This window comes from Geotrypetes seraphini, chromosome 3 (assembly GCF_902459505.1).
Source record: "Geotrypetes seraphini chromosome 3, aGeoSer1.1, whole genome shotgun sequence".
Lineage (NCBI taxonomy): Eukaryota > Metazoa > Chordata > Amphibia > Gymnophiona > Dermophiidae > Geotrypetes > Geotrypetes seraphini.
The window spans coordinates 43,286,035-43,300,194 of record NC_047086.1 but is presented as its reverse complement, the minus strand read 5'-3'; the positions used below and the strand labels follow the sequence as shown (position 1 = coordinate 43,300,194).

The 14,160-nt window shown below is 40.3% G+C and overlaps 1 protein-coding gene across 2 annotated transcripts in view; it reads left to right on the top strand.

The window, feature by feature from the left end:
• The window catches only part of BCKDHB (branched chain keto acid dehydrogenase E1 subunit beta), a 414,901-nt gene that overhangs the window by 83,851 nt on the left and 316,890 nt on the right, over nucleotides 1-14,160 (top strand). The window lies entirely within an intron of this gene.

Here is a 14,160-nt window from a genome sequence, read left to right as displayed (position 1 = left end):
TTGGAAGTTTATGGCTTGAATAAAAAAAAAAAATACTTGGCTTAAATAAATTTACAAAATTCGAGAATTGGCTACTAGCTTAAGTTCTCGCCTTTTTCCTATTTTGTTTGGCTCTTTTTACATAAATGCAGTCATTTTCTGGAATCTTTCTTTTTAGTGTATAAAACATTCCTCTTATGCTGTCCCTTTTTTGTAAATATTTTATCTGTACCTATGTTTTATTTTTGGTTAAGCATAGCAGTTTATCACATAAGCTGCATTTTTTTCCTTTAAGTTAAACCACCTTTCATGGCACTGCAATGGGTGTTTATTAAAATCAGATTCACAAAAGCAAAGCAGTCTCCATCTACATCAGTACACAATTTTGTGAAAGTTTGGGAGTTTTTTTTTTATTTTTCAACGCATGGTATCATCCAGCAGGGGTGCTTTTCCTCGTTCTGACAATATTATTTTGCTTAAGTGCTATGTTAGTTAAGACTTACAAGTTACTGCCAGGGCAAGAGGCCATGGATTCCAATATTTGCACCCTTCCTTTCCAAAATACTGCTTTTGCATGAGAGTGGCTTTTAAGCGGAATTAGGAAAGGTACAGAGAAGGGCGACAAAAATGATAAAAGGGATGGGACGACTTCCCTATGAGGAAAGGCTAAAGTGGTTAGGGCTCTTCAGCTTGGAGAAGAGACAGCTCAGGTTTGATATGAGAGAGGCCTATAAAATAATGAGTGGAGTGGAAAGGGTAGATATGAAATGCTTGTTCACTCTTTCCAAAAATACTAGGACTAGGGGACATGCGATGAAGTCCTGTAATCCACTTAATTCCAGAAACTTCACCACTCTCTGTTTTATAAGTGTTTCCATTAATTTGCTTACCACAGAAGTCAGACTTACCGGCCTGTAATTCCCTACTTCTTCCTTACTTTTGTGGAGAGGGACCACATCCGCCCTTCTCCAGTCCTCTGGTACCACTCCCGACTCTAGAGACTCGTTGAAAAGGTCAGTCAGCAGAGCTACCAGAACTCCCCTAAGTCCCTTCAGCACCAACTGTCCCCATCGCTTTGTCTACCTTTATTTTAGCTAGCTCCTCACGAGCACAACCCTCTGAAAATCAATCATGGTTTATTACTCCTCCATCCCTATTCATGTTTGTCTTCTGCGGTCCCGCTCCTGGCACTTCAGCTGTGAACACAGAACAGAAATATTTGTTAAGCAATTTGGCCTTTTCTTTATCAGCTTCTTACATATTCCTCCCCTTCACTTTTGAGTCTCACAATGCCACTTTTGCACTTCTTTCAATCACTAATTTATATAAAAAATGTCTTGTCTCCTCATTTTACCATATCAGCTATTTTTTCTTCCATTTGTATCTTTCCTGGACTACTCGACCAGCCTCTCTTAACTTTTCCAGATATTTTTGCCTGTTTTCCTTTCTCTGTGATCTTTTGTAGTTTATGAAAGCTAACCTCTTATTCTTTACCTTCTCAGCTACTACTTTTGAGAACCAAAGCAGTCTTTTTTTCCTCTTACTTTTACTTACTTGCCTCACAAAAAGGTCTGTCACCCTTACAATAATTCCCTTCAGTTTTGCCCAGTGTATTTCTGCTCCTTCCAGATGTTACCATCCAGGCAACGATTCCTTGACGTAATCCCCCATCCGAACAAAGGTAGTTTTTAAAAAATGTCTAGAACCTTTACTTTTGAATGAGCCCTCTCTATACCCGTCTTAATATTAAACCATACCATGCAATGATCACTGGATGCCAGATGATCACTTACTGTAACATCAGAAACACTTTCCCCATTTGTAAGCACTAAGCACAGTAGGACCCCATCCTGTGTGGGTTCCATTACAAACTGCTGGAACAGTTCTCCTTGTGGAGAATTTAGGATCTCCTTATTTCTAGAGGACCCTGTAATAGGAATACCCCAATCAACATCCGGCATGTTAAAATCACCTATTAGCAAGACTTCCCTTTTTTTAAATATATTCTGAATGTCTACTGTTAACTCTCTGTTCACTTCTTCCATCTGTGAAGGAGGCCTGTATATCACACCAATGTAAATATATTTACCATTCCCTCTTTCTTGCCCTGCAGATCCTGCAATTGTGAGGCTTTAACATATAACACCACTCCCTCCTCCTTTTTTTCTACCCTGTCTTTCCTAAACATATTATAGCTCGGTTTAACTACATCCGAATCATGGGTCTCTGTAACCAACTCATCTTCTTCCATCACAGTTTCTAGATTCAGAATCTTGTTTCCCATACTTCGAGCATTAATATATAGTGCTTTCCAGACATTGCCTCCTTTTTCCATCTGTGCAGAGGTATTCAGTGATTTACTTACCTGAGGGCTTATACTCACCCAGGGGCTTTGATCACTCTGCCCCATTGTTTCTAGTTTAAAGCCCTCTTCAGTAGATTAGCCAGCCTGCTTCCAAAGGTACTTCTTTCTTTCTTTGATAGATGCACACCATCCCTGCTTAGCAGCCCTTGAAAAATCATCCAATGGTCCAGGAAGCTAAAACGTTCTTGATGACACCATCCACATAGCCACGCATTCATCTCCAGGATGGAAGCTGCTCTGCCAAGGCCTTTACCCTCAACAGGGAGGATGGAGGAGAATACCACCTGTGCACCTGACTGCTTCATCTTCTCTCCCAGAGCCACAAAGTCACTTTTGATACATTTGCAATATCGTTAGTGCCAACATGGATGAGCAGCATTGGATAATAGTCATCAGGCTTGATGGTCTTGGCAAGCTCTCCGTAACATCTTGAGTTTTGGCACCAGGCAGACAGCACACCTCCTGGGACATCATGTCTGGTTTGAAGGTGGACACTTTTGTACCCTTCAGAAGGTACCCTACAGAAGTCATGATAAAACAACTACAAACAGTACAAAACACAGCCCTGAGACTGATCTATTCGCTGAAGAAATACGACCACATCACCGCCACATACCTCGACTCACACTGGCTCCCAATACAAGCAAGAATACAATTCAAATTTTACTGTCTACTATTTAAAGCAATGAATGGAGACAGCCCAGCCTGCTTGAACAACTGCCTTATCCAAACTGCCACAACCAGGCTAAGGAGACCCAGACACCAGACACGCATCCCTCAATCAGAGACGTCAAATGCAAAAAAATGTACGATGGCCTACTGGCCATGCAGGCAGCGAAACCTGGCCACCAACTATCAAATCTACTGATCACGACACCAGACTACAAAACTTTCAGAAAAGAAATAAAAACCCTTCTATTCAAGAAATCCATCAAGACAAACTAACTCCACAGGAAGCATTTCAATCCACCCAAATAACCTGCTCAACTATATAACTCTTCTGCAATTGTCCAGATAACATCTTTTATAATCCGCCTTGAACCGCAAGGTAATGGCGGAATAAAAGTCACTAATGTAATTGTAAGGTAGACCTCTACCTTACGTCTCTTAGTGGTCACGGATCCAGTAATTTTTGGAATTTCAAGCTTTTGTCGTTCTCCCTGAGATGCTTTATCTCCTCCACTTCCAGGGCAGCATACCACTTCTTCAGTTCAAGGGCGGGTGGAGTCACAGTACCAATCTTGCAGGGTTTCATAATCTGAATCTAGTTGTCTTCCCTCAGCACAGCCTCTTCTTCCCCACTGCTGGAAATCTTTGATGCCTTAGGAACCATTTCATTGATGTACCTCTCATTCTCACAGATGCTTCTCAGTCTTGCCACCTCTTCTCTCAGTCCATGATCCTCCCTCTAACCATGCCCATTTTTAGTGTAGGCGCTTTGGGCTAGGCACCTGCTTTATATAGAATCAAGTTTTTTGAGTTAGGTGCCTAACTTTCAATTAAGTCCAATTAAAGCTGATTGTCAGGTGTTGAGTGCCAATATCGGCACTGATTAAGCCTATTGCTCAATTATATTAGGTGCCAATATCTTTATTGGAAGCTTCTATACCACCACTAATGACTGGGAAGTTGATTCAGAGCGGATTTCAAAGACATCTGTAATGGATTGTTGTCAGTCTCCTAGCTGCTTGGCTAGGGTTTCAGGTTTGCATTTGCATTATTACACTATTATGTATGTATGCTATGTCTACACAAGATAACAGTTAACTATTCTAAGTATGCTATATTTACACTCTCCTAAATAGGTTAACCCTTACAACTAAGTAATCTAGTTTTACATGCATCCTAAATAGCTCTAGCAATGTGTACTATATTTGTCCGATTTACTCTCATCCTAGATAAGTCTAGTCATACTCATCCTAATTTATTTTAGTTCCGTTTACTATATTCATCATATCTTAAAACATTTCTGGAAAGATCTACTATGTGTATATATGTCATGTCATGTCCTGTCCTCCTAACGTGTTTCTGGTTTTGTATTGCTTGGATCTGTCTGATTATGTATTTCGGTAAGCCCACCAAGGTTGCATTGCAGTAGTTGAAGATTGTGAGTACCAGGGATATTATTACTACATTGGATATTTCTTGGTGGGAGAGGTAGGGTTTCAGTCCTCTAACCCAGTAAAGTTTGCCATAAGCGTTTTTGATGATGTGCTAGCTCTGTGTTGTCATGTCTAACTTTAGGCAGGCCTTATAGAATCAGAATTTCATACCAATATTCAGTACCTATATGTATTGCAATATGTTACATACTTTTCACATTTTCTTGTTTCTCTTAATGCATTGTTTGTATGTGATTTTGCTTTCAACTATTATAAAGTTGGCAATTCTATGGTAGTATAGTAGGATTTTGGAGGGTTTTGATAGCCTCATTCCACCATAAATGTAGTGTATCTTAGAGTATCTTATGGGCCTGGGTCCTCCTCTTTATGGCTCATTAGCTCATCCACCAGGCTACTTAAGATGTATGATGCTTTTCCCATACCAGATGCTGCTGTTCTACAGACAGTTGTGAACTGTTTTATTCATATTTTTGGGATTGAGTCCACCAAAACCCATCAAAATCCTACTATACTGCCAAATAGGTACCACCTGCAGCCATAAGGGCTATTGGGGTGGTAAACAGGTAGGTATAGTAGGTATTGAGGGAGTTTTGGGGGCCTTGCTATACATTATAAGGGGGTTATGGTGAGATGTACATCTGGCACCCTTTATGTGAAGTTCACAGCAGTGCCTTCTAATGTGCTCCACTGCTCTGTTGACATGTCTGTGTGGCCAGTCCATTACAAGGTTGCAGCCATTTCGACATTTCCAACTTGGATGTTGTTTTGGTTGAAAATTTGGTATAACTTTGAAGGTTTTAGCGGCCTGGACATCCCCGAAACCTGGATGTCCAAGTAGATGATTTTCCCCCCAAATATATTTTTGGTCAACTTGGAGTTCAAGTTTCGAATATGACCTTTTCTATACTTCAGAATTTGGGCGTTTTATGGAAACGTCCAAAATCAGACTTAGACTTCCTTTCAAAAATGGCCCTCTTTGTCTTTTATCGATCTCCCATAGTGCAGAAATGCTTATTCTCTTTCGAACCGGTTTTTACTTTACTTTTATTTAGGCAGTGGTTGTCCTCTCTATTTATCAAGCTCTGTTTATTTGGAATTCTTTGCCTATTACCACCAGAACAAGAAAGGATTATAGGCAATTTAGGAAGTTTCTTTTGGAGTAATTCAAATTGTTGAATTGTAACTATTGTAATATGTCATATTTCTTAGGTTATATCCTGATTTCTTACTAATGCTATCTGCAGTGAACTTTATAGGTATCTGTAGAGATCAAGCCTTTAATGTAATGTAATAATGTATCCCCAGCAACCAGTAGATGCTTGTAGATTCAACTGATGCAAGAAAGGGTAAAACAAAAACAGATGTGAGATATAATTTAAATTTGTATTGGAGACTGTTGACATAGGCAAGAAAAAGTGATCTAGATAAAATAAATGAAATGCAAAGCCTGTGGAAAGCAAGTAAACCTGTTGTCAGAATGACGATAATCTGTCAGGCCTTGGATGTAAATCAAAGAAAAATAAGGAGAAATTTTGAGTCTAGCAATAGAGGTTAAGAGAGTTTATAAAGGGCTTCCCCCAGAAGTGGATTTTGATAGATTATTACTAGTTTAATTACATTTGCAAAAAGAAATCTGTGATATATATAGACCAAAATGTAACTATTTTATGAGAATAAGTAAAATGTTGGCATTTCTGGCCAATACCCCAAATAAGAGGCAAGCCATTCCTGCTCTTGATGGTAGTGATGGCTGTCATTTTAGACCTGCAATAGATTAGTGGAGCATGCAAAAAATATAACAAGTTATACATCAAAGATTCAAGGAATGGGAAGAGATTTTGTGGGATTCCATATGGTTTTGAGGTTTCCTGAGATATCCATGGGCAATAAGTCAAATGTATGAAATTAATAGCAGAGCAAGAAGTATGAAAAATGATTAAACGATGTTGACTTTCAGGCATCAAGGGATGATGGATTTGCAGTGCAATATTATAAAAGAGTTCCTAAATATTTTGACACCAGAATTAACTAAATTAATAAAAAGAACATGTGGAACAAAGATTTACAGGAAATTTATAGAGTAAGCGGTTTAGTGGTTAGCACAATAGGCTGCGAAATAGGGAGACCAGAGTTCAGGTTCCATGATGCTTCTTGTGAGAGTGGGCAAATTATTTTACCTCCAGTTTTAGGAGCCTATTTATTGAGCTGCATTATGGTAATAATGTTTGGTTTTGGCTGGCCAGGCTTTCTCCAATAGCCACACGTTCAAATAATGAGATGTGAAATGAGCAAAGCAACTCATTCTGCAAAATGAATCATACAGCCTGCGGTAAACTTCACAAACTGTATTAATTGAAAATTAGCAGCGAACATTGGTCCATTACTAATGTGTAATCTGTGCTCCTGGGAAACAACTGAAAGCGTCTTGCCAGGTTAAAAAAAAAGAAGAATATAGTTTGCAAAGTTTATCACCGCACTATTCATTTTGCATAATAATAAGCTATATGCGTCACGTCTCATTATTAGTTAATGTTTCCTTACATGTACAGTAAACCTTTGCGAATCGCAGACTCAGTCTTTCGCAGTATTTTCTGACCGTCTGTTCTGGGATCTAAAGTCAGGCTACACCAATCAGGAGCTGCTTTGATGCACCCAGATGATTCCCGGAAGAGGTGGCCAGAAAATACTAAGAACAATCCTGCACCCGATTTTCAGCACCTGCCACCACCCACCCCCGCTGCCCTCTCCTACCTCCAATCCACTCCAAAACCACATTTGCTGTTTTTCAAAATTCGTAGGTGCTCCTGGAACATTCCCCCTGTGAATTTTGTCAGAGTACTGTATAGAGTTTGGGGGGGGGTTAGCATTCTTAGTAGAATGTAAGGTAGTACTGCTGTTTTACCAATGGCAGCCGTCAAGGCAAAAGTGACTTGGGTCTGTGCCAGGATGTGACTTGGGGTGATGCCATCATAATGTAAAAAGGGCTTATCCTTCCTTGTCTGTTTAGATGAGGGATGTCCAACTTTTTGGCTTCCCTGAGCTACATTGGCCGAAAAAAAATGTTTCTGGGGCCGCACAAACTTTCAAACCCTGCAGCAAGATAGAGTAGGGAGCAGGCAAGACGGTAAACACCCGGGGGCAGCAGAGGAAAACACTGCATCGCACTCGACCGGGGCCGCACAAAATACTTAACGGGGCGCAGGTTGGACACCCCTGGTTTCGACTGTAAGCTTCTGCGAGCAGGGACTGTTTTCTTCGTGACTCTGTACAGTGCTGCATACGTCTGGTAGCGTTTTAGAAATACTTAGTAGTAGTAGTAGTACCCTTAGAGTGGGTAATGCCAGTGGGAAAAGCTTTTTTATTTTTATGAAAATTAGGGAGGGGAGGGGTACCTTGCAGTTTATAAAAGATCCAAGATTGGAAGGAATGATAGGTTGGGGGGGGATTTAAAAAAGAAAGCATTGGGTGGTAGGCAGCAGTTTTTTATACGACTTAGTGGCTCTTTATGTTTTTGTCCTGCGTGTTACAACTTTTGGGTGCCAGCTGAACAGGGTGGTTTGCTGCCACTTATGTGCATAAGTGTCAGTTTTTTGTGCATTTACACACACATACATAATTGTAAGTACCCTGTTATAGGTTCTTTGTATCTGTATGTAATTTGTTTTAAAAATGCCTTGGTCCAGTGACCTGAAGAGGAATCTGCCAAATATGTTTTCATGTGAGTTCACAACACTGCTGACCCCCATTCCACCTTCAAACTGTTTGTTGTGCATATCTTCAAGGAGGTGGGCATTTCCAAGTATATTCTCTTCACTTATTGAAAAACGCCTTGTCTTTCAAACACACGGCACTTTCTCCCATCCACTTCCCCCTTTTTCGTCATGAACTTGGATAGAGAGGCAGAAAGATCTCCAAGGGCAGCCTTTGACCCACAGGCCGTTCCAGGAACCCCCGCAAATTTCTAAAAAAACTGCGAATACGGTTTAGGCAGGGGAGACAGGAGAGGGCGGCAGGAGAGGGCAGCCGGAGCGCCAGCGAGTGAAGGAAATCACTCGCTGTATGCTCTGACCACCTCTTCCTGCACTAAAGTCGGGCCTCACCAATCAGGAGCTGCTTTGACACGCAGTTCCTGATTGGTAAGGCCCGACTTTAGTACAGAAACAGGCGGTCGGTGCATACAGCCAGTGATTTCCTTCACTCGCCGGTTCTCCGGCTGCCCTCTCCTGCCCAGTCATTTGTGGTCAGAAAATACCATAAATGACCGGGGGTGCGAACCGCCGTTCGCGAATGAGCAGGGGAGCACTGTATACTTATGTGTATTAACATAATTTGGAATTGCATAACTGCAATCCTATGGTCATTGTAAGGCTGAAAAGGGGCATTGCTGGTATTTAAGGAGAACAGCACGACAGGTTATTCAGAAGCAGTTAACTACAGCGTTTCTAAGATTTGCAGTTAACGCATGTAAAGGCAACATAGAATTTTGCTCTGAGAGTTAATACGTAATGACTGTATTTACTAAACATTAGCTGTTTTTTTTATTGTGCTTTAAAGGTTTGATGTACATTAATTCTCCCATTAAGCAGCTAACACAGCTTAATGTGAGAATTATAGGCCTCTAAGGCTGAAATAAAAACATACTGTATATACTATAATGCTTTTTATTCCCGTTAAATGCCATTCACGTGAGATAGTATCCAAGCAGAAAAGATGAATCTGAGTCTGTAAAAGTAGCTACCACTCATTGGGGTGTCAAGAAGTTTATAACGGTAGGGAATTGAAGGGGGAAAATAAGTGATGTTGACATTATCAGATTTAGGAAACTTATGGACAACCTTCTTTGAAATGTCATTTGACCTTTTCAGTTTCATTTAATTGTACTGTACGTGCCATAAAAGAAACTGAAATGAGTATGACTTGCATCAGTGGTTGCTGTGGTGACAAGACAAAGATTCTTATTGTAATCTTGTATGGCATTTGTGTATTGCTTCTGTGCATTGTTCCTCAAAAAATATATTTTCAGAAAGAAAAGGAATTTGTGCACCTTTTAGGAGAAGAACTTGTTTCTCAGAATGAGAAAATGCTAATGGATTGTTTTCATGACTCAAACACCTCTTATCTTGGTATTTTCCGGCTGTAGAGATGATTAATTTGAAGAAACAAATGTAAAAACAAGATAAACGTTGCCTGAATACCCAAATAGATAATGACTATAGAGGCATAATTTATTTTAATGCATATTACTGGACTTAGCAATACTGCTGTGCGGTTTATAGACAATGGCGCAAAAGACAAAGGCGCAGCCAGACAATTGAGCGCAGCGCGGAGGTGTGCGCCGCTCAAAATTACTGTTTTTAGGGGCTCTGACGGGGGTTTTTTGTTGGGGAACCCCCCCACTTTACTTAATAGACATTGCGCCGGCGTTATGGGGGGTTTGGGGGGTTGTAACCCTCCACATTTTACTGTAAACTTAACTTTTTCCCTAAAAACAGGAAAAAAAGTGAAGTTTTCAGTAAAATGTTTTCAGTAAAACCCCCCAAACCCCCCACAACGCCCCCACAACATGGCGCGATGTCTATTAAGTAAAGTGGGGGGGTTCCCCCCCACACCCCCTGTTGAAGCCCTAAAAACAGTAATTTTGAGCGGCACGCGCCTCCGCGCTGCGCTCAATTGTCTGGGCGCGCCTTTGTCCCGGCGCGCTTTTGACCTGACACCCTGCTGTGCACACAGTCATCTTTTGAAATTATGGTATTGGTTACCAAAAATAGTGTTACATTTCTTTTGTGATGCAAACTGTTATCATCATTTATTTTATTTATTTAAAAAGCTTATAACCCGCCTATAACTAAGCGGGTTCCAAAATTCATATGAGAGTAAATCAAAAAGTCAAAGCAAAATACATTTAACCGCTTTAGTAGAAGTAACTGTGAGCAATTGAACATATCACTTTTCTACATAGTCCCCATGCAAGACGATGCATTTGTTCTATTGTTCAACTAGCATTCCTGCAGAGAAGAAGTTCTTTGGCTGCTCCCGAAGCCTCCTTTACGTTATCTTGCTTTATCTTTTGCTCTCCAGATCACAGTGATGCATCCATGTCTCATCACCGGTGACAATTCTTTCCCAAATACTCTGATCTTCTTCTTACTGTCTCAGGAACTGGGTCACAACCTCCACACACTGTTGCTTGTGCAGATCAGTAAGCTGTTTGGGAAGCCATCGTGTGCAGATTTTACTGTATCATAAGCACATAAGCATCGCCTCTGCTGAGTCAGACCGTAGGTCCATCGTGCCCAGCAGTCCACTCCTGCGGCGGCCCCCCCAGGTCAATGACCTGTAAGTGATCTTTTACTTAACATTGTCCTGTATAGTATCCCTCTAATAGTATCCCAAGTCTTCAAGCATTAAACTAAGTTCAGGTCCATAGCTGATATCCAAATTTGCAGCCAATTCAGACAATATCCGTCTGTCTTCAAGTTTATTAATGCTTGAGATCCCGCAAATCGTATAACAGCTAAGTGGAATACAATAAAATTATGATGGCTATAAATGACTAATAATATTAAAGATGAAACAATATGTGACAAATAAGGGTAGAGGGGGATTTACAATTTAAAATAGAAAAGGGGAAGGATAACACATGAGATCTAGGAACAGCTTACCTCTTTGATAAATTTCTCTAACCCCATCCTTCCTTCCTTTCCTCTCCTTGCTCACCTATATACCTCTTCTTCCCCAGATCTTACTATCCTCATCCTGCACTCCCTTGTAACTGTATATATTCCTTTCTCTCCTCTCTTCATCCTTCCAAAGTATTTTAGATCAATGTAGTCTTGTTAGAATGTTTATTTCTTATTTTTCTTTTATCTATATTTTTCACTTCTTTGTTATTCTCCAGGTACTTTAGTTAGATTGTGAGCCTTTGGGACAGTAAGGGAATTTCTAAGTACCTATCTTACTTTTTAATTTTAATTGTTACTGTTACTGGTTACTTTACCCTGGTTAATCCGACTCTGCATCTTCGCTGTAAATGTACAGTCTCTTCTCCTGTAAACCGCTCTGAACTGTTTTGTGGTATTGCGGTATACAAAAATAAAGTTGTTATTATTATTATATGCTTTGTCTGGTGTAACCAGGTAAAAAGTAGTACTTGTGAAAGAATGAGAGTCACTAGAGACACTACTCCATATATCACAATAAATATCTATCATTCAATTTAATAAGTGTATGTGTGTAGCCTCAGTGTGATTGTTAAACTATATGGCTACTGCTCTATTGCAGGCCACGTCCACACCATCATAGGCTTACACGTGTGTGGTGCAAAAACACAAAAGTGCTTTAAGTGAATTTGTCTGGTGTAACCAGCATTACAAGTTTTAAAATTGGATACCTAAGAAAAAGCATCAGTGAATAGAAAAGTGTGTGGATGAACTATCCAACAGGCAATATATGAGTACATACGTTGCATTTCGCTAGCGCTCTTTTGGTTATTGTGCAATTTAACAGTTGCCTTATTTTTTTTTGATTCACGCTCATACATCATCATAAAATAGATAAAACTTTAAAATATACATTTAAACAGTATACCATTTGTTTTCAAAAACTTTCCCTCCTATTCATTTTTCCATCAATTATTTGTTTCTCAAAAAGCATAATATACACTTCTTCTTTTAACCCTTATCTCCTAATTCAGAAGAAGACTTCTACAAAGTAGTTTTGTAAAATTTCTGTTTATCAGTAGCCAATCTCAGCTGTCTAATCATGTTATTCCATAATGGTCACTCCTGCAATTGAAATTGCCTTTGTCCCAGTATAAGCATATTTGATCTGCTGTATCCCATCAGTAGACAAACGTATTGTCTATTCTGATCTCGGGGAACAGCGCAAATGATGTACAGTTATAACATGTGACAAATTCCATGGCAGTCCCTTGTGAATTGCCCGAAAAATCAATGTCAGCCCTTTAAACATTACTCATGATTTAACAGGTAGCCAATGTAGTTGACGCAGCAATGGATTACATGCTCAAATCTACTACCCTCACAAATTATATAGGAAGCAGCATTCTGGACTATTTGGAAGATAACATTCCCAATAATTTAATCTCTGCAGCACTAAACTTTGTACTACAAGATGAAAATCATAAACTGATAACATTGGCTTCAAAGCATTATCAAATGTCCTGTCTGTCCAAATTAGATTGTAAGCTCTTCTGAGCAAGGGCTGTCTGTTTGGATGAGAATAATTTTGTTTGGCATCTGATCTTTGAAAGTCTTTAGTGTGTTCCAAATGGCTCTCAGGTCTAGGATACTGATGTGAACCTGACTCTCCTGAGGGTCATTCTGTTTAGGGTTACCATATTTGAAAAGGGGATAGAGGGGTATAGATGGAGGACTACTACACAGGTCCTGGACCTGTTGGGCTGCCGCACGAGCGGATTGCTGGGCACGATGGACCTCTGGTCTGACCCAGCAGAGGCACTTCTTATGTTCTTATGTTGAAGTTAATATTAGGGGCAGAAGAGGGCTTTTTTTGGAAGCTCTGTGGACAGGAGAAATGTTTTAGGTGTTCAGTTACAAAAAAAGGAAATTCAGACCACATTTTTATTTTTCCTTTCAGTATAACAGAGTTTTCATTATGTAATAATGCTCCTGTGGATAACTGATTCTGTTTCTGTGTTTTGATTTCTTGGTGTGGTATGTATTTCTAATCTATCTTGCACAAGAGCAAAGATGTAGAATTTTTGGCATGGTTACCACTTATCTTTAGAAGAAAGCAAGAACAGGCAAGTGAAGATGTCCTCTCAATCAATTCAAAGCTTTAATATGTCAATCTTTGTCCCAACAAGGATCCTAGTTTTGGCAACAAAATGCCTTCCTGAGGGGACACTTCTTTTGTAAACGATGCCATCAAACGAGCAGAGAATTTGCATAAAACTGCTGCTCAAAAAGAGCAAAATCACTGGAGAGCAAATTTAAAACTCTTGGAACCTGAGCTGTTTCATCAGTGAACCAAAAGGAGCACAAACTGAACGTGCGTGAGCACGTGTTCTCAAAATCGCTAGAAAGCAAATTAAGCTCTTGGCGTTTAGAACAAAAGAATCCTGAGCTGTTTTAGCGCTGAGCCAAATGAAGCACAAACCGTAAGCAGTCAGCTGGTGCCTGCGCGCCTCCTCCTTGCCAGCATCTCGTGGCACACCCAGAATCTCGCCGTGGTGCACAATTTGCAATACACTGTGTTAGAGGGAGAGTGGTTGCTGACAGACACACCACTCAACCACCCCCCCCATGTGAAGTGGTGCTGGCTCCAGGAACGTTCTGTTTGGACGCTGTGGGGAAAGGAAGAGCTGGAAAGAAATGAGCAGAGAATACTCCTCCTGAGGAAGCCTACGACGGTATTGGGTGTAACATTGGATCAGAGCCTAACCATGAAAGACCAGGTTGACTCCTTAATCGGAAAGAGTTTTTTTCACTCTGTGGAAGCTGCGGTCCATTAGAGCACATTTTGACATGTCGGCTTTTAGAATTCTGGTACAATCCCTCGTACTAAGTCAACTTGATTACTGTAATATCGCCTAATTGGCAATTGCCCAAAAGAATATGCGACGATTACAACTGGTGCAAAATGCAGCAATCAAACTGATTTTCGGACTGAAGAAGTCCGATCACGTAACACCTTACTACCGACTGCTGC